Genomic DNA, 14,319 nt, shown 5'->3' on the forward strand with positions numbered 1-14,319 from the left:
CTGGGAGGAGGGAGGGAAGTGAATGAGGCATGGCCAGGTTCCAGTCTGGCCACATGGGGGGAAGGGAGCTTGACCTGGCTTGATCTGGCCTGGAGGTAGGGGATGACTTGGCCATAAAACTGCCATGGGACTTGGGAGATTTGTCAGTGGGACAGAGTTTGGTGGTATGAATTGCCACTGCTCCTCCTCTGCCAAGTTTTGTGACCTGTGGGGAGCCCTGTGGGCCAGATACAATAGCTCCATGGGTTAGATTTGGCCCATTGGCCAGGGGTTCAACACCCCTGGACCAGGTAGTCTAAAAACATATTATGAACCAGTTTATGGTTTAAGTAGATAGATGAAAGATTGAACAGACAGGTAAATTGATTTGTCATAGGTCATATATCAATATGAATCTATGAGTAGAATGCAGCTCTCCAGCATACCAGTCTATTAAGGTGAGCACATATTTGAATACATACGACAGAATGTTAAATTTTGAATGTATTCATTTTTTTTAAGGTAGGATAAAGATGTATCTTGAAACTAATTAAATCAGAGATGCGGAAACTTTCTTGAGTCAGAGCTCACTTCATCAGATGCTATGAAAAGGCATGTACAGAGCAAGCTATCAAATAGAGTGATCTGCATACAAAAGGCAGGGGAGAGAGGGGAAAGGAAGAAAGAATCACATAGGACATAAACTCTTAGGGATGAAGGGGCCTCAAAACCTAATCCAATCCAGGAAATGGGATATAAACCTGTACTCCCTCATTAAGTCATACTTAACACAATCTAGTTTGTGGCTGGTTCTTGTTCTGCAGTTTCACATTCTAGTCAGCTTTTGAAGTTTTGCTTATAAGAACAGCCATTTTGAGGTCTGTGGTGGAATGTCCAGAAAGGTTAAAATGTTCTGACACAGACTTTTGTGCTTTTTTGTGTTTTTGGACTTGATGTTAGATCAATTTTCCCCTCACTCTTTCATGTAGGGATTGCCCATCTGTCTGATCTGGACGATATGACACTGTAAAATGGTGATGGCATATATGATATTGGTAGAGGTGCAGGTGAATGTATTTTGGATGTTATAAGCTGTGCTATGTGGTCCATTGATAATGATGTCTGTATTTATGGGAGAGTATAAGATGTATCTAGGTCCATTACATGACCTGGTGCCTGGAGTTTAGTCCATTGCTTGAGAGATTTGAAATTGGGAGGCTGTCTGTAAACTAGGACAGGTTGGTCCCCCAGGGCTACCTTAAAAAAAATATTTTCCAGGACAGGTTGAGAGTCATTAATGATGGATCCAAAGTGTCCAAACTGAGGGTTCTAGGTGACAACCAGCAATTTTTGTCTTTGTTTTGGGGTTGGTACTTTATCAGTTCAGAGAGGGATCTGGGTTTGGCTCTGTTGGTTTGAGTAGTGATGGTTTGGGGATTGTGCTGTAATTGTAGGAATCTCTACTCAATGTGTCCTTAATCCTTAATGTGTGGGTGATGAGGCCTGGCCCCAAGGGGTGGCCATGAGGCCCCTGGCCCATTCCAGCTCCTTGGGGTACCCTTCCTTTTTACTTCAACTACCATGCCTTGATGTTTTCTATAGTATATAGGGAGGCTGTCCCCAGGGTCCCTAAGTGAGCCTAAGTTCCTAAGCCAGCTGGTCTTCCCCATACCCAGCCAGCCCCAGTCTTGCCCTTAGGACACTAAGCTATGACCCACTTTGTCCTTTTGGTACCTCAGGGCACCACATGACATATGGGCTATATTCATGGCTTTTTTCGGCCCCTGTTGCCACGCTCATGCCTTACAGATATTACACTTGATTCATGCACCAGCTTGTGCAGGCTTCAGCCCCCTTGGCTTTGGCTTGCTAGTTGCTCTAGCTGTGGACTCCTAAGCCTAGGCCCACTTGTACTGGCCTGGCTCTTCAGTCCCAGCCTTCCTCACTCTCACAACACAGGATCTGTTCTTCTCAGCTTGTGCCTACCCCATCTTTCATTTCTGGAGTGCAGTTTCTGTCCCTCTCAGCTTTCATCTGCCCTGTCTCTGACTCCTGGAGTGCAGGTTCTGCCTCTCTTGGCTCTTGCTTGCCACATCTTTCACTCTCAGGGTGCAGAGCCTGGCCCCCTCATCCCTATCCTGACCCCTGTCATGCCCTCTTGCACACCCCTTGAGGAGCTGGAAACCCCAGGAGCCCCAGGGACTGTGGTACATGGCCTCCAATCCTCTCCTACAGCTACAATCCAGGTCTCCAGTGTTAAACTTAAATACAACTCAAACACAAACAATTGCTTCCAAACAAAGTCTCCCACACTCTGGGTCAATGGCATCCTGCAAGCATTCTTTCCCTTTGTGCTATCACCTCCCAGCTCTTATGGGTGGTTTGGGTGCCTGCAAGACTGTCTCCTGCAGCTCTGCTCCCATGCAACATTCAGGTGCTGCTTATGTGCCCTGAAACCCTGCCCCTTTTGGTCAGGTGACTCTTTAAATCAACCCTGTGCGGGCTGGGAGCGACCCGAGCCCTTTTCGCGCTGCACGCAGGCTGTGGTCAGCAGCCTGGGCATGCCGGGTTGGAGAGGGAAGGCCTTCGAGCTGGAATTAGGCACAGACGCGTATTGGTAGTTTTAAAGATTGTATACTTACACCGAGATGGCAGTGGTGCAGGCTGGAAAACTTGATTGAGTTGCAGTTACAGACAGACAACACAGACGGTCTCGTGGAGGTTGCTAGGCTCCACGGTGCAGAGCTCCGGATGCTCTGGGTGAACGAGCCACCAAAATAGGAATCGTAAATATGTCTTATAAAAGTTGCGTTCGAAGACGGGAAGAGGTGGGCGGTGGATCAAGCCACCACGCTCCTCTGGATCTCACACAGGGTTTCTATTACCCTGCCGTGTACCCAGAGTCCCCACGAGATGGATGTGGAGTCCTCTTCGGCTTGGGCGGAAACCGCTCAAGCCTTTTATACGGCTAACAGGCCAATCGCTATCACGGGGAACGAATTTGCATACCGGTGGCGGGAACTCTTTTGCACCGTGCATTCCCCTTGCAACATGAGCAATGCACCCTGCAAAAGAAGCTGCAGAAAAGGCGGGAAACTCGTCCCTGCACCGGGGTTTCCTCTGCTACAGGAAACTCTCCCGTGCAATGCTCTGCAACTTGACGGGGATAATTCTGGTGCCGAAGCACACACACAATCATGCCTTTTGGGTCATGACAAACCCCAAAAAGGGTTTCTTCTTTTTCCTAATAACCAGTCTGCCTTTCATTACTGCAGTTTAATTCAGCTGCTTTCAGCCTTTACTCTCAGGCTGCCTGGAAATGTAGCCCATACAGTAAACTTGTTGAAATGCAGCTAGCTCCAGCTCAGCTTCGTGCCTACAGAGCAATGTTGGCCTGCTGCACTTTCTTCTTAAAGTTACAGGAACCTCTGGCTCCCTGTTATGTGTGCATTCCCATTGGTGGGATGAGAGCAGCTATAGTTGTAACAAAGCTTGGCTGTAGACACTATCTAAAAGGGACCTCTGGAGGTCATCTAGTCCAACCTCCTGCTCAAACCATCCCCAACTACATCATCCCAACCAAAGCTTAGTGTAGCCAGCTCTTGAAAATTTTGAAGGATGGAGCTTCCACCACCTCTCTGGGCAATCTGTTCCAATGTTTTACTACCCTCTTAGTGAGAAAATTCTTCCTAATATCTAACATAAATTTCCTGCTGCAACTTGACACTGTTTCCCCTTGTTCTGTCATCTGCCACCATGGAGAACAGTCTAGCTCCATCCTCTTATTAAATCCCTTTTCAGTCTTCTCTTTTCTAAACTAAATGGGTGCTTCCAGGTGAGTGAGCACATGCCTGTTGTGGCATCTCAAATCAGTTTGAGATGTCACAAGAGGCATGCTGGGAATGAAAAAAAATGTTCCCCACACTACCTATTTGCAGCACAGCTCTAATTTTGATACTAGGAAATCCTCTTATAAAAAAAGAAACAAAACAAAACAAAACAAAACAAAAACAATACTAGAAAAAAGCAGTGCAGGGTGCACTCTTGGAGCATGCCCAGAGGCAATTGGAGGCTGGGTCCTCCAAAGAGACACTCGGCACCTGGGCAGAGTGTTTTTATGCCTGCCCCTGCTGCTCTAGCATACTGCCTTAGTTTGTTGGGGCAAAGAAGAGTGGGGCAAGGCTGCAGCACAGCTCCCCCTCTCCCCCAACCACCACAGCAGCAGCAGTCATGAAAATTGGGGCACTCAGGGCCCACTACTGGCAGAATAGGACCAGGCCAGACCAGGCCGCTTTTGCTGTCACCCAGGGCTCCTAGCACTCTACTGCATGCAGGGGCTGTTCACTCTCTGCCTGGGCTGGGTCCTGCCTCTAAGCACCCCATGCACCATTGGGCCAGACTGGCTCTATGGAGGCAGGATCCAACCTGGCCTGAGGGCATGTGACTCTTGCATGTGGTGCTGAGGATCCCAGGTGGAAAAAAAAAAGACCCCAGGAGGGTTATGCTTGCACAATGTGGGGAAGGGGGAAACACACACCCTGGCTGGGGAGACTTGAACTTGCTTACTCAACCACAAAACAAAACATCAGGGCAGGGGGAGTGGACCACAAGGCTTACCACACAAGGGCAAAAAACACGCAGGGAAGGCTGCTGAGGCAGATGTAGAAGATGGCTGAAGCAGTGGAGGGGCTTTGTTTGTTGCAGATCAATCCAGGAGCCCTTCAGGCCACTAGCCAGGTGCTCAGCAGCAGAGTAATAGGCAGGAAAACAAAGCAGGATCAGATGTAGAGAGGCAGCTGTGGGGGAGGGCAGGAGCAATCAATCAATTAGGCAGTAATGCAGTGCAGATGTGGTGTTGAGTGGTGCAGCAGGGGATCCCCCTCTCTCCTGAGAGGGGGCAACAGCAGCAGTGATGTAAGGGCCGTCCAGTTCAGCCACTCAAGATGTGCTTCAGGTGAAAGTGGAGGTGAAGCGGGGGGTGGCCTGCCAAGGCAGCTGGGGTAGGCAAGGCACCTTTAGGCTCTGGCAGTGATGGTGGGGGAGGGGCCAACAGGCAGTGTAGGCTCCCTCCCTAGGCTGTCCCCCAACCGCTGCCTGGCAGCAGGCCAGAACACGAGTGCAGTGGGCCCCTCCTCAGGGTGGGCAGTGGCATATGCAGCAGAGGACCACCCCCTGTGGGGGGGCAGCAACAGCAGCAGCTGCTGTTGCCCAAGGCAGGAAGAGGTGAGGCCAACTTACCCCCAAAAGCTCTGATAATGAGCCAGAAGCTAGCAGTAGCCAGAGGCAGGAGGTGGCCTGGCCATCTTCTCTCCAGAAGCTCCCTAGACCAAGCTTGCAGTAGCAGCAGCAGCAGTGGTAGCAGGCATCCAGTTCAGGGCATGATACAGGTGAAAGTGGAGGTTAAGGTGGGAGGTGGCCCTCTGCTGGACTCTTCTCTCCAATTTGTCTATTTGCTAGCCTGTTCTGTGAGTGTCCTTTCATAACCTCTGATGAAGTAAGTTCTAGCTCACAAAAGCTTATGCATCTCAGATCTAGTTAGTCTATGATGTGCTCCCTACGTTCTTCCTGACTTCAGACTACCATAGTCTCTCTCAAATTTTCTGAAGTCCTGTTCAAATAAATAACATTGCATATTTGGATGAATAAACAACAATAATAGAAAACACAGTTGAGCTAACATTAGTATGATAACCTTAACCTTTACATTTTGGTTTTTTTTTTTTTTCCTATAAAAAATTCTCAACTTTAGGTATATATTAAAATATAGTATGATTTTGCATATAATATATTCCAAAGTGCTTCTTTTTGTGAAAGTGCCACATGATAAATGATATATATCATAGTAAGAAAAACTTCAGAAAACCAAGTCAGCTTTTTACATGTTTAGCATGAATCTAAATGTTCCATTAATCACTTAACGCACAGAATTTTGTAATACATTAGGAGTTAAAACCATTTATTTCCTGGCAGACTTTTAAAGAAGAATTTAAAATAAGCCAATATTGTAATCAATACATTTAGAAAAAAATATTATCCTATACTACTTTCTACTTTGCTTATCTCAAGAACACTTATGAAATCAATTTGACTTCTTTAAAAAATCCTTTGATGGGAGATCACAAACGAAAATGCAGAACTCTGCAGGAGTTTGCATTAGAGGGAAATGTGTCCCCTACTGATTTGTACAGAACAAATATCTCAGCATGATGACAGCACATGTTGTATCTGTGGGATGTTCAGTTTTCAGATGAGACCTAAAATCCTGACCACTTGCAATCTTAAAAAAAACCCACCATAGCAATATGTGAAATAAACCCAGACACCTGGCTAAATTCCAAGTACAGCAACTTCATTGTACTTACCAAAAAGCCCTTGCTTTTTCAGTTGAAGTATTATATTCTTTACCTACTGTCCCAAAATGTATATTATGGCTGCATCCACTTGAGAGTGGAATGCCTGTGCCACGTGCCCTCTGGCACAGGGCAGTTTACCCTGGGTGGGGTAGGGGAGACTTGGGCCAGCGCTAGGTTGGGCCCAGCAGCCTTACCTGGGGTTCTGGGTGCATCCTGGGAATGCAGCAGTGACGGGCCTGCCGCTCAGAGCCTGGCTGGCAGCCAGAGTTTGGCTTCAGTTGTCCAGACCCTAGTTTTGAGCAGTGTGCACTGCCCCTGTGTGCACTGCTCTGCTTTTATTTGCATGGGTTTTTTTGAACCCTGGATATCCAGGGGCCAACCCTCCTCCTGCGCTGCTTCCTTGCAGCTCAGAGAACAGCAATGCACAGTATGTAGTGCAGTACCGACAAGTCCGTGGCACCACATATTATGTGGCTGTGCTCGTCTGAACGCAGTCTATATGGTCTTTTTTCCCTCACAAGTAGAAATATTTTGGGAGCAGTGATGTAATGTATATATCATGCTTCTTTATTAGTTTGAGTTTGTAAAATACTCTGGGTGGCAGACCTAAGGAAAATGGCATTATATGAATGTTAGTTGTTATTAGGAAAAAACTGAATAAAATTAAATTTTCAGAAAAAAAACTTCACTTTGTTTCCCATTATAATTTAAATTCAGGCAAGTATGGGAAATCAAGGTAAGTAGAAACGTTAATGGGACACAGGGAATAGGAGTGCTCTAGACAAGCAGCTGTCTAGTTTGTTGGAATCTAGAGTTTGAAATTCTTGAGTTGATAGAAATACTGAGAGTCTACAAAGACTTGGAAGCAAGCCAGAAAGATGTAGAGCAAGCCAAGCATATTCATCTCCCTTGTGGCAGGATAAAGACCATGAAGTTGAGGTCTTATTCCACCAGATCTGGGCCACATCCCAGGAGAAAAGCATTATAATGGAAATGCTGTTAAGCCATTATTATTGTAACTAACAGAATTGCTGTCATATATGAATAATATCAGATTAAAGGGATTCTCTTAGAGGCCCAAATTTGGCCTACTTTTAAAAACATGTCTCTGAAGACTGCATGCAATTTGTTATGCAAGTTTTTCCTTTCTCTTTTTTTTTTTTAACCGAAACAAAGGCATACATATATTTCTTTAAAATGGTACCTGCACCACACTTGCATGCAAGTAAACATTAACAAGATGTTGTGGCTGTGTGTTCACAAATAAAGAAAGGGGAAATTTTATTACAAGTATGTACTTGATTTAGTACTTATAGGGTGTATCTACATGTTCCCTTAAGGCAAAGTGATAAACTCTGGTGCAGGTCAAACTGGACTGCTCCCAGGTACAGCATTTACATGTGAGCCCAGGACCACAGCTGTTTGAGCTGGGGTGGAGCAGCCTTGAGCTGTCAGGGAATCTGGGGGTCAACCCTGGGCTCCAGGTAACAGTATCTGGCAGCAGAGGGGCTGGACGGGGCATGAGGGTGCTAAAGTGCAGGGCTAGGTGACAGACAGCCCCACATACTTTTGAATCCACGTGCCCTAGCGAGCCCCTGTCACCATCTACATCTGCATTTTGGCAGAGTAAACTATTCTGCCACAGGATAGTACTGTCCCTGACAGTAATTATTTTACTGCACCCTAATAATAGTACATATGTAGACTCTGCTGCTTTACTGCAAAGCTAATTAGTTGATTCCACAATAAAGCACATACATATACAGTGGCATGGGCTGTCTGTTAGATGCACCCATACTAGCCTACATTTTGAAAGGCACTGGCACCTTTTTACCATATGAGTAATATGTTCTGCCTGGGAATGTTACCCATTGTTTCTGATTTAGCGTATTGCATTTTAGACACACTGAGGACTTAACAGTTCCAATAATCTTTAAAAGAGAAAGTCCCTGAAGTCTGTTTTTCTCTGATGGGGAAAGCCTATCATGAGGGTCTCTGTTTTTCTGGTTATGTTTGGTTTTTACTTTAAAAACTCCCTTTTTTTGAAGTTTTGAAGCATCTAATGTAGCTATTACGATATAGTCCATGCTTCTGTTTTGGTTCATTAATAATTTGCATTTAAATCCATACTACAAAGGATATTTAACTTAAAAGGTGCATGTGGTTGAGCTATAAGCACCAGAATAAAACTCCATAAAATAAGAGTTAGAGATGCCATGGAATAGCTGTACCCAGAGAGCTGTTATGGATATTTTGTAGTTAAAGCAAATGTGTTAGTCTAGATTTTTACACAAGAGAGCTTCATTTCAGCTTCTTTGTATTAGGGGAAAAAAAGAGGGTAAATTGTCAGGCTTATCTAGCCAGACCATGTTGTCCAAGGGGAGTAATGAATTAGGGGTGAAAGAAAGAATGAAGATGAAATACTTTATTAAACACTTTGACTTGTTCACTTCTGTGAAGTCCTGGGGAAAAAAAGATAGTTCAAGGCAGCAGATTCTAGGGACATCATAGTAGTACCATACCTGAGTTTTCTACAAAAAGAAATGTGTAGATTGACATTTCTACAAAAATAATTGTTCTACAATTTGAACAAATGTAATAATTATATTTTAATTCATAGGGATTATAGAGCAGGGTTACCAGAGAGACATAGTTAGCCTTGTTAGTCTGAAGTCAAGCAGAAGGTAGGGTAGATCTGCATGTTATATAGATTGACCAAAGTAAGCATGTGTATTTACATAGCACAACTTCTGTGAGCTGAAATTCATTTCATTTCTGTCTCCTTCATATACACAGCTTTGTGTATGTCATTTCTCAGCATCTGATGAAGTGAGCTTCAGCACATGAAAACTTCTGATATACCCTCACACATACATATACGTACATGTACTTTGGTTTGTTTCCATCCATGTTCATGATTTATTAATAGATAAGCAAATTACACAGTGAACATAGCTGATTTTGCATCACCAGTTGCTATTCCGAATTGTGTCACTACTCAGCAAAAGGCTGATGCTGCCCTCTTGAAGAAGTGAAAATGTTGTACAAATTACAAATGTAGCAAATTACCCGTACAGAGACTCCAGTCATTCTATTTTCTGTCTTTTCTGTAGACATTTGCTTCTGAAGACAGAAGTGGTGTTATTCCTTGAGAGGAACTGCAAATAAAATTTATATATAAGTATACAAAAATGAAAATACAAAAAGGAATGAAAGTACAAAAACGAATCTGATAATTCGAATCATGAGGCAAATCTTCATTCCATCAGTTTATTGTGCATTTTCCTTTCACTCCACTGAATCATCAACTCTAAGTTTACAGTTTGAAAAAAAAATATTTTAGTTCATGGGTTATAAAGCAGAGTTTAAGCTTGAGCACTTTTTCCACTGTTGACTGATCACTAACACTTGATGTTTAACACAAAAAATACTAGCACATATGTGCCAATATATTGGATGCCTTTTCCAGATATTAGCTGCTGGCTATTGATATTATTAGAGTTTTTCACTTCCCAAATTATACTAACTTCACTTGGAAGTAGAATAATTTCTTGTCTCAGTTGTATGACAATTACAACAGCTAATGAGAGATGGTAGTTACTGCTCAGCTGCTGTTTTATAAACTTTCCTTTGGACTGAAGACTATGTATATTAAACATGGTATTGGAGTGCCAACAATTATATGATGCACTGAGAATGCTGAAGCATGTTATTTATCTGTAGATTGCAGAACACATTGATAGGTTCAGTGATTAGCAACAATTTAATGTGAAAAATCCAAGTGTACTTAATTAAACCATGATGCATTACAGGTTTGTGAAATTCAGATCAAATTCTCCACATGCCTATTGTTATTTCACTGTGTGTTTATTGTTCAGCTTCTCCTGAATACTGCACTATCTCAAGTGTTCTTGGGAAACATTAGTCAGTAAACATTTCAGACTCTGCTAGTTGAGAAATACCGCTTGCTTTTGAATCAGTGACTTTCATTTTGCATGCCATATCTTCTTCACTAAAATTGCTAACAATGCCTTGAAGGTTCATTTTTGTTTTCCTCCAGAGAACTCGGTATTCTTCCCTATTGTGTAAACGTTTACTTGACAAACTATTCCCCCTTGTAAAGAATGGGGCATTGTATTTGTTTTGTGGTGCTATAGTATTAAAAAAATCAGTTTTCTCAAGGATATATTTTTGTTTATTTTTAAAATATAAACCACTCTCAAAGAAACAGGAACATCTCCTAGCTAAAAAGGAGGCTTACACTCAATGGGCAGGAGGGGCCATCACCAGGGAGGACTATACCTCAGTTGTTCAGGGCTGCAGGGGGGTGGTCAAAAAGGCCAAGGTGGAGATGGAACTGGGACTAGCTACCCAGATCAAGGACAACAAGAAGTCCTTTTTTAAATACATAGGGAGCACAAAGAAGGTACTGGGTAATGTGGGGCTTCTGCAGGGCACACTAGGAAATCTGGTTGTCACACCAGACAGCAAAGGTAACCTATTTAACAATTTCTTTGCCTCCATTTTTCTGAGGAGGGACCGGGTCACCTCCCCCACCGGGACCCCTGTAGGTCCTAGGGGAGGCGCACCCAGGCCTAGGGTCAGTGAGGACCTAGTCAGGGAACTTCTGGAGGGACTGGATGTATTTAAATCAGCAGGTCCTGATGATCTCCACCCCAGAGTGCTGAGGGAATTAGCAGAGGTCATTGCGGGACCCCGGCACAGCTTTATGAGCACTCATGGTGCTCTGGCATGGTGCCAGAGGACTGGAAAAGGGCAAATGTAGTTCCCATTTCAAAAAAAGGAGGAAGGAGGACCCAGGAAACTATAGGCCAGTCAGTCTTACCTCGATCCTGGGTAAGCTTTTGGAGAGAGTTATCTTGGTGCATGTCTGCGAGGGGCTGGCAGGGGAGATTATGCTTAGGGGAACCCAACACACGTTCATTAGAGGCAGGTCCTGTCAGACCAACCTGGTGACCTTCTATTACCAGGTCACAAAATCCTTAGATGCAGGTGTAGCAGTAGATGTAGTCTTTCTGGACTTTAGGAAGGCCTTCAACACTGCCTCTCACCCCATTCTCATTAAAAAACTAGGGGACTGTGGCATTGAGGGATTTTTGTGGCATCGAGGAATATGGCCAGCAAAAATGTGGCCAGCATCGAGAGGGTCCAGAGGAGGGCCACCTGCATGATCAGGAGTCAGCAGTGTAGGCCCTGCGAGGAGAGGTTAAGGGATCTGAACCTGTTCAGCTTCCACAAGGGAAGGCTGAGGGGGGATCTAGTGGCCATTTACAGACTGGTCAGGGGGGACCAGCAAGCATTGGGGGAGTCCCTGTTCCTCTGAGAACTACCAGGAGTGACAACAAATAACGGTCACAAGCTGGCAGAGGGTAGATTTAGGCTAGGTATCAGGAGGCACTACTTCAATCTCAGGGTGGCTAGGATCTGGAACCAACTTTCAAGAGAAGTTGTGCTGGTTCCAACCCTGGGGGTCTTTAAGAGGAGGCTGGATGAACACCTCACCGGGGTTGTTTGACCCCAGTACTCTTTCCTGCCATGGCAGGGGGTTGGACTTGATGGTCTGCTCAGATTCCTTCTGACCCTACCAACTATGAAACTATGAAAAATTAAATTTTAGAGTTTTCAGGATTTTTAATATAGGAATTGAAAATACTTGACAGATACAGTGGCATTTGTAAATATTAATAGACTTTGCAACACGATGCAGTATTGAGTGTAAGTGATACTCACACATATTTGAATCCTAACCTTGAACTGAAAAAATCTCTAGCTCAGAGTCCCCCCCTTCTTTCAATTTGCTCTGTGTTGTGCTGAAGCATGGTGTGTCCCTGACCTTTCTGTAGCTGATCAAACCAGTCCAACACATGAATCCTTCCAAGGAGAAGTTATAATGTACTTTCTACCTCTCATTAGCACCTCTTCTTATGACCATGGTGGGACATAATTCTGGGTCCATGGTGCTTGTAAAAGATCCTCTCTATTCAGTTCTAACTGCTTCTGCTTAACAGAACAGAACATACATACTGTATTGACTCTTTCAGATCTCCTGTGCCTAAGAAGCTAAATCACTAAAAGTACAGCTCTTAATGTCAGAGGGCATTTGCAGGCAAGTGCTCAGGGCTTTACTTAGCAATCCTTCACTGGTATATTACAATTGTGAGATGTCTTGAGGACCATCCTATAGTATAAGCACAAAGATAAAGCCACCTTCAGAGACAGATACAGAGGGAGGACAGTAGCATGTCATCATTCACTTTTTGGACTGGACTGAATCATGGGAGTCTTTGGGGACAATTTTAAAGTCCCCAAAACATGTAAGGGCCTTGTCACATGGTAAATTTAGGTGGCTTCTGGAGCTCTTAACCCCTTTAATTAGCTTAAAGCACTCATTATTCATCTTAAAGTTATGCCATTCCAGGGCAGAATTATCTCTCATTCACCTAAATTTGCTCCTGTTCCATTAAGGTGTGATCACTCCCCACAGAAGTGTTTCCTAGCCTTGGGGTTGCAAGTCTATTTAGGGTCACAACAATAAAAAATGGTGTCACAGAGCCTGTGAAAGGAGTAGATGCAGGCTGCCTGCTGTAAGCTCAGGGCTCCCTGGGTCCTCCATGGCAGAGTGGGGCAGGGAAGCTCAGTGCCATTGCTGGGAGGCCCAGGCCAGCTGTGCCACCATGGCAAGGTGCCCTCTGCCTGCCCAGCAGCAGCAGGAGTCATGATTCTGTACCACCACTGCTGCTGCAACCACTGATGTGGCTGGAGTGGCACTCCCAGCAGTGGCACTGAGCCTCCCTGTCCCACTCTGCCATGGAGGCCCTGGGGGAAGGGCAGCAGGGTGGGGAGCCCTGACCCCACAGCAGGCAGCCCATATCTGCTCTGCCCATGAGCCCTTCTTCATCCATGCCACCTGCAGGGGGAGGGTACAGGGGAGAGGGGAGCCGGGGTCTGTGCTTCACTATGGTCACAGCAACTGCCGGCTCCCATGGGCAGAAACCAGGGCTCAGGTGCTGCTGGGGGGGGGGGGGGGGGATGGAGGGAGGACCCTGGCAGCTGGGGACTCCCTCCAGAAGGGCTGGGGACACAGGAGGCTGTGGGCCATGAGTGAGCAACATCAGCAGGTCTGAGGGGTAGGGCACTGTGAGTGGAAAGTGAGAGGCACCTTGGGAGGGTGGAGAGATGTGGGTGTGGAGTGAAGGGCACTGGCATAGCCAAGGGGCTGTGGGTCAGGAGTGAGGGACATTGACAGGGCTGGGGGACTGTGGATCAGGAGTGAGGGGCACTGGCAGGGTTTGGGGCTGTGGGTGTGGAGTGAGGGGAACCAACAAGACTAGGGGTGAGGATTGAGCGGCACTGGTAAGGCCAAGGGGCTGTGGGTTGGGAGTTAGAGGCACCCTCAGAACCAAGAAGCTGTGGGTGGGGTGGGAAAGGCACTAGCAGGGCCAGGGGGCTGTAGATCAGGAGTGAGGAGCATCATCAGGGCCCGGGGCTGTTGGTCAGGAGCAATGGGCACTTGGGGGTGTGAGAGGTCTGTGAGTTGGGAATGAAGAGCCATGCTGAGGAAATGTGGTCATAAATCAGGTCATGCTGAGGAAGAGGTCTGGAAGCACTGCTTTGTAGCTATTTCACCCACATTGAAATCTTTCATCATCCCAAGATGCAGTGGGCCCTCCTAAATCAGGGTGAGCAGGGATGCTGGGATGCAGTGGAGCTGGGCATGGTACCTTGCCCCCTGGGGATGTTGGATAGAGCAAGTTCTGTAGCCCCAGACTGCCCAGCAGATCTAGTGACTTCTACTGCCAGCTGGACTGGCTCACTGCTTGTGCTCCAAGGGGCCCAATCCTTTCTTTCTCTGAAGCCCACCCTCCTGCACTGCCTCCATCTGGGTTACCAGCTGCATGGGCACCACTTGAATTCTGAGGGGACCGATCATTTTTGAAGCTCAGGCGGTGCCCAGCTAGCTGGCAGC

Source organism: Alligator sinensis, unplaced genomic scaffold (genome assembly GCF_000455745.1).
Source record: "Alligator sinensis unplaced genomic scaffold, ASM45574v1 scaffold749_1, whole genome shotgun sequence".
Taxonomy (NCBI): domain Eukaryota; kingdom Metazoa; phylum Chordata; order Crocodylia; family Alligatoridae; genus Alligator; species Alligator sinensis.